We start from the raw sequence: 7,731 nt of genomic DNA, 5'->3' as shown, positions 1-7,731 counted from the left end.
AGAAGTTCAGAAGCTCAGTTCATTTGACCTGATTGTTACGTTTTCATGATGTATTGTCAGATGGAGCACCATAACCCTCGCCTTCATTTGCCCTAGGCTCCTGAACAACATAGCAAATGTCTGATAGTCTGGTTTCAAAACCATGCATATCTTGACGACATTGAGCAATGTTTCTCCTTGGTTCACAAAGGGTCTCTGTTAGGGAATGGACTTGTGTCTGGAGCGCAGATACAACATTGCTTTGAGCTTGCATATCTTGATCATGAGGTAGTTTGGACAATATTGCCTTAACAACCAACCCAATATTATGCAGGAACATGCTTTTGGCACTGTTAGTGGACAGGTACTGACCCACTACAGCAAGAGCTAACATTGCGGTTATAGTTGCCTCGCCACCTTCAGAAGGTGGCGGTTCCACCAATTTTTCCATAGCTTGCTGAAAAGTTGAGGTTTTACATTAGTAGTACCAGAACAGAAGATATTAAGGAGGTAGCAAAACCAAACAAAATAGCTTTGGTCTATATACAGAACTTATTCTGGTGAACCCATGTAAAATATTAGTTGTATTTTATTGCAAAGTACATAATAAAACTAGGTTCCAAACATATGACCATGTACCATCGCTAATGTATTGTGTATTTCTTCACATTGTATTGAGGGCTAAGGATAAAGAGACAAAGTTTATAATACGGTAAGCATAGTATGACGTCATTCATATCACAAAACAACTGAGAACAGACAAACATGCAACTGTAACGTTGTGTGGGGAAGTCCAGCACAGAACTAGATTACGGGTCAAGATCAAAGGAACATCACTCCTCTCTTTTAAACCTTGTAAGGTGCAATGATACGCTAAGACAATTGTGTATAAAATTGAAAAGAGTAATAGACATTGGCTGCAAACCATGCAGTTCAAGGCACAAGTCAGAGTAAGTAGTAGTTAAAAGGCATGAGGATTAAGGACTTACAACAGCGGCTTTTACTGGTGTAGTCATGCCCTTCTTCTTGCTGGTGTGACAGTCCTTGAAGATTTCCACAACATTTGGTTCAGGTACTTTTTGGTCCTTGCGGGCTTTCCTCTGCATTTGGAACAAGTTAATATAGATCTGATAATATGGTACAGCCAAAAGAGTGAAACAACAACTAATTACAAGAGCCTCGCAGTGTGCAATATAGCTACGAGATCCTTTCGTTTGTTGGAATTTCACTTTCGTACAGGTGGCCTTGTTCTTTGAACAGTTCACCTACAAGAAGATAGATTTGTGTGGCACATGCGTAAATAGGACTTCAACATGTGATCTGATGACATATATATAATGTACCTGATACTTCGGATCGGACCAGTGTTTAACGAGGCCTCTCCAGTCCTCATCAGATATATTTTCCACTGGAGATGTTTGGGCAAGTTCACTGTTAGCCTTGCCTTCAAAGTGAGTTTTCCTCAAGTTATACCGATACTGTCGCAAAGCAGACTTGAAAACATGGGTGCAAGCTTGTCTGGTTGCATCATCTTGGGTATCCAACTTGAACCTCATCTGTTGAAAATTATGGGAGTCTCATTATCAGCAACCTAGAAACTATTGGACAGGGCAAGACGATATTACTAGTTTCCTCTTGGGAGGATACGTACATGACACCTAACAGCAACCGCTGCCTCCATGGTCGAGGAAGATGTTGAACTGGGTTTCGTCTTTGTCATTCCTGTACTGAATCCATGTTGGGAGGATACGTACATGACACCTAACAGCAACCGCTGCCTCTGGTACTAACTGGGCTGACTCTGTAGCATCACGTGGCCTTTTTAAACCTGCCTCAAAACAGATCTCCATTCTTCCTCCTCTAGATTTAGTTAACCTATCGAGCATTATCCCTGATGTTTGTTTCCTCTTGCACCTAGGTGCTAGTCCAACAACAAACATAGGAAGTGTTAGTGTACATCAAACTGTGAGACTACATATAAAGAAGCATGCAACTGTAACTTGACTCCAGCAACTACCTTCTTGCTGTTGAAGCTCACAAGGTTCATCTGATATTGCCAACTTGTCTTGTGTCAAGAGTGCTTGGGAAGTAGTGTCAAGTGGCAAGGGAGCTTAGGAACGTGCTGCTAGCTCAGTTGACGCACGAGTATGTCGTGCAGCTGGTAGTACTGTGGTAGGTGTTGCAAGAACTAGGGCTGTCTCTGCTTGTTTGGTGGCAGCTATTTGTTTCTGTTTGTCTTTTTTTGCAACTCGTGTAGCATGGGATGCCGTGTTTGTAGAATTTTCTGCTGGACTTTGACCTTCTATTGCACCATCAGTACCAGCAGAATCTGCAGGATTCATCCGCTTCTCATTCCCTGCCATTCTGTGTTTCTTCCTCTTTCTCTGTGCCATGTTAAGTCAAGCTGACAAGAAAAACGAATAACAATTTAGTTCTTCAGAACAAATTGATGCGTGATGCAGACGAACTGAACTTTGATGTTAGACAACCACATGATAGGAGGATGTAATATGTATGAAAAACAGGACGGAAGAGATAACCAGAACTATGATGTGTAAACTAAGAAGAAGACATTTCACCAAATTAGAAGCAATGCAATGGAAGGTAGACACCATATGAAAGATGCTACAAATATCGCTCTGCCAAGTTAATAGTGTCTCATCATAAATGGCGTTTAAACAAATGTGAAGCAGTACAAGAAATAAATCATATGCAAGATGCAAACAACATCACACTACCATGTTAGAGGTCTCTCATCATTAGTGCCATTTCATATTCACAGCATTGCATATTCACAGCTTATGATGTGTAAACTAAGGAGAAGGCATTTCAACAAATTAGAAGCAATGAAAGCTAGACACCATATGAAAGATGCAACGAATATCACTCTACCAAGTTAAAACTGTCTCGTCATGAGTGCCATTTCAACAAATTAGTAATACAAGCTAGAAAAGAATGTGAGATGTAACCTATATCACACTCCGAAGTCAAACGTGTCTTATGATAAGTGATTGTTGCAGGTTACACAACAGTAGTAATTTGATGTAAGAACATGGTGTGATAGACAGATATTGTATGTTCTAGAAACAGGAACACGTGTCTTATTCAAGTATAATGTGTAAAGTAAGCAGATGGAATTCAACAAAATTAGAAGCAATACAAGCTAGACATCACACATAACATGCAACCACATATAACAGTGCCAAGTTAGAGGGAGCACCGGTGATGCTGCACTAGGGGAGACGTGCTCATCATAAACACAGCTTTGTTGAGTGTCTATGCATGTGTTGTCTTGGAAATCATCTTGGGGGTGTGGAGGATTAGAAACTGTAGAGGCCCTCCATTCGGAAGGAGCACCTTTATCCACTGCCTTGCTAACTTCCTTCCACTTTATTGATTTTGAATTTTCAAGTAAAACCGATAAGAAAAAGCAATAAAATTCTCTCTTCAGAACTCATTCATGCATGATACTGACAATCACTATTTTGATGTAAAGCAAACACATGATACCAGGATGGAATATGTACGAAAAACAGGACGGCATGGCATGTTCACAACTGTTGGTGTAAACTAAGTAGAAACCATTCCAGCAAATAAGAAGCAATGCAAGCTAGACACCACATGAAAGATGCAACCAATATGACTCTGCCAAGTTAAAACCGTCCCATCATAAATGGAATTTCAACAAATTAGAAACAACGCATGCTATAAATCATATGAAAGATGCAACTAATATCGCACTGCATATACTAAAGGTGTCTCGTCATGTTGATTGATGCGGGATACAAAAAAAATAGTTTTATGTAAGGACATGCTTAATAGACAGATATACTATGTACTAAATACAGGAAGGCATGTCACACTAACAGGTGTAATGTATAAGCTAAGCAGACTAGCACATGCAGTTTAACCAAATTGGAAGAATTACAATCTAGACACCATATGCAACATACAACCACATATCTGGCTACCAAGTTAGAGCAAGCACCTGCGATGCTAGTGTAGGGGAAATGCTGTAATCAACTATAGAACTATGTTCACTATCTTGATCTCGCATTTCTGTTTCTTGAGAATTATGTCGGGAGGCTGACGCTGCATTCTTTAAATGAGGAGTAGTCCCCTTGCCTGCCTGCCTCGTCATAAGTGATTGATGAGGGATACACAAGAACATTAGTTTGATGTAAGAAACATGGTTAATACACAGATGTACTAGTATGTACCAAAAACAGAAAGGCATGTCATATCAAAGGTATAATGTGTAAGCTAAGCAGATGCAATTTAACCAAATTGGAAGCAATACAAGCTAGACATCCGGCTGGAGTGGTGAGCATGATCATCTAGGACCTGAGAGCCTGGTGGGAGGCGGGCTGCTTCGCCACCATCGCAGCTTTTTAGTTGGCTTCCAGGTGATGCCTATCTTTGCTGGGCTTGTCACTGGCTCAGCCAGTGCCCTGACTAGCTATTTGTCTTCTGGTGCTCACGGGATGATGGTTCATGTAAAAAAATATCTTCCCTTATCTTACCGACTTCGGCCTTTTGAATACAAGCTAGACACCATATGGAACATGCAACCACATATGACACCGCGAAGTTAAAGCAAGCACCTGGGATGGTGGTTCATTACGAGCGAGGTCATCAACTCTAGAGCTACGTTTCTCGTCTCCATCTGCTGACACTACACCCTTTAAAGCATCGAAACGTGTCTTGCCTAGCCGCACACCAAACTGGAGCGACTTCTCTCTTTTATTTTTGGCTTCTCTCATGGTAGGACAGTCTGAAATACCCTTGCATAAAAACACAACAGTGAGAGTAAGGGTGAAGAGTGTGCAGAACTAGTGCACTGTAAAAGTAGCAGATAGCAGGTGGCTGAAAAATAAATGTCAGGAGACATATGATAGCTCTACAACATTGCATGTCAAACAAAATTAGATTCTACTCTGTATGATTTTGTAATATATGAGCACAGGAAATGCAGGTACTCCTCCAGCACACCACCACATGTGGTCATATCTAAGATAACAGTCGACTGAAAATAAATAGGTCAGTCGATTTTTTAATGAACCGTCCGATCTATAAGGAACGGGCAGATGGCCTTCGTCTACCTCCTGCCAGTCACTGTTGACGATCTTTCTCGAACCGCCAGCAACCACCGGCCCAGACCCCTGCCTCCGCCGCCCCGCCCTCCCATCGACCTCACACCACCGCCGTGCTTGGCAGCGCCCCCAGGCCATCCCTTTAATCCCGGGCGACCTCTAGATTGGGCGCTAGTAGCTCTAGGCCGCACACACCCCTAAGATAAACACCAAGGCGCTGCTTCCCCGGGGTAATAGGCATACTAGCGCCTGTTACGCCGGGGAATGCTTCCGTTAATTGGGAATCAAGTGGCCAGAAATTTAAATTCAGGGGGGCGACGGACCTCTAGCTAAGGTGAAATAGTATATGAGGAGGAACCTTGTGCATCGCGAGTTACTAGGAACATCTAGTATCAAGAAGAAGCGGTCAACTAGTTTCTTCTATGGGATGAATACCGTGCAAGCAGAGATGTAAGATTTGCATGAATAAGGGAAGATGAGTACCTTTTTCGGTTGCCGGTGTGGTCACCTCCACAAGTCGCGCCGATTTTATTCTTTTTACCGGGGTAACCGATGTTCTGGAGGGTGCAGGCTTGGACGAACCCATGGCCAAATTGTTGACTGTGTTGCCGTGGCTGTATGTCGGCGAAGGGGAAGCAGATCCAAGGCGGCGAAGGATGGCGTAGCAGGAACAGCTCCGGTGCGGTGGAGGGTGGCGAAGTTGGAGCGGCAGTGGTGAGGCGCAGGACGGCGTGGTTGAACTGGCTCGGGTACGGACGGGTCGGCCTCGGCTTCAACTACTAGCCGTGGAGGGCGTTGTGGTTGAGGTTGCAGTGGACGACGACGTCGGGGTATTGGCTCCAGCGTGATGGAGGAGGGCGGCGGTTGATGGGTGGGATGGGGTGGCGGACGGAGGACGCCGGGGTTTCGTGGCCAGTGGAGAGGTAGTTTTGGCGCCCACGGAGTACGAATGGGGAATCGGACGGGTGGGGGGAACCATGTTTCGGTCTGGGATGCGCTTGTTTTTGGCTTTTTTGAACAGAAGATGGGACGCGCTTGTTTGAAATTTGGGGAAAGTACAAACTTTGCCCCCTCATAAATTTCGGACCTACTACGGGTCGGGGGTAGGATGGTAATCCCAGGTGTCCCAAATAATGGGCAGGAGCAATTTCGGCCGCGCGCATGTGTGCTTAGGCGGCCATTGTGTATGAATGTTTTTCGGATGCGGTTGCGTGGCGTCTAGATGAAGCTACAAACCTACCCCGGTTTAGACCTTTGGACGTCGGGCCGGTAGGTTTCACGGGTCGGAGTTATTAGAAAAATAATTTCCTTGTACTACCAGACATTGGTATCACGTGGTTTCGGGTGAGTAGAGGCTCTTTTGGCGCTTCGTTCGAAATTTTGAAACACAAGCATTCACGTTTAGAGTACTCTTGAACTATGAGGATTGACCTAAATATACAACGTTATATTTGACCTTGTATGTTTGAAAACCTCATTAAATTATCCGCTTCTTTTTGAAATTTTGACACTTGAAAATCCTATAACTACGATTATTTTGGAATGGAGCTAAATTTGAATCTATTTTGTACACGACTACATATGCTATTATGTACAAAATCAGAGCAAAGATTGGTGCCCCCATAATTTAGGTATGGTTTACAAATGCCATGATATCAAATTCAAATAATTGAATGGACTTCATGTTGAATTCGATTTTTTAAACCACCTTAAGTTGAATTCAAATGTATGCTAGTTCATAGGTAGTAGCTATTTATAATGTCCATTGTGTAACTTTCGTATGTAAAATGTGCTTTACACACACAACATGAACTATACTCATGTTTATATTCGATTGCTAAAGCGATGCATTGTCTGGAGTTCAAAATACTAACTATGTGGATCAATTGTGTCTAATAATAACATAGACATGCTCAAATTCAATAGAATCTAGATGTCTGATGGATCAATGACCGCTCCTTACGCGAATTGCAAATATCATGATCCCATCCTAATATTTGGATACAATTTATATCTTTAATCAATGTGTAGAGAAGTCTTTTACGTGTAGTTGCACTCTCCATCGTTGGTCTCTCACACATGCTCACACACTCTCTCCCGAGGTGTCTTTCTCGCACACATGCTCTAGATATAACCCTCCCTCCCTCTCGTAACCATTTACAACTGTTTTCACTAACCTTTATCACAAGCACTCTTCCTCTCGCAAACACACACATGCACAATCCTCATCGACCCTTTCTATATACATGGACCTGCCTACGTGTCTCATGTACGCACATTATCTTTATGCCTGTCTCTCACGCATTGTCTCACACCTCTCTTCCTAATCGACGAGTATGATTCTAGCAGAGCATTCTGTAGGATGCCCCTTAAAGTTAGGTTGGATGAATAGTGATATCAGAGATAAAGGGGCTACCTTAGTCCGAGCACCTAGGGTTACAAATCCTAGCCGGCTTTGTCAATGGACACAGAGTCCTTCACAATTCTGCTATCTTTGTCTTGTACGACTAGTCATCCATGGGTCTTCCTAAATGCACCACGGGCCGACCAATGTGGCGCAGGACGGAACATAACGAAGGGCCTCACCTCGACCCACCGGACCTCACGCGGTGACACACCCTCTGCCCCCACGTCTCATTATCTTCTCACACCCACACAT

The sequence above is a fragment of the Triticum urartu genome, chromosome 5 (assembly GCF_003073215.2).
Source record: "Triticum urartu cultivar G1812 chromosome 5, Tu2.1, whole genome shotgun sequence".
NCBI classification, from domain to species: domain Eukaryota; kingdom Viridiplantae; phylum Streptophyta; class Magnoliopsida; order Poales; family Poaceae; genus Triticum; species Triticum urartu.
The sequence above is the reverse complement of the archived record's forward strand: the minus strand, read 5'-3'. Positions refer to the sequence as shown.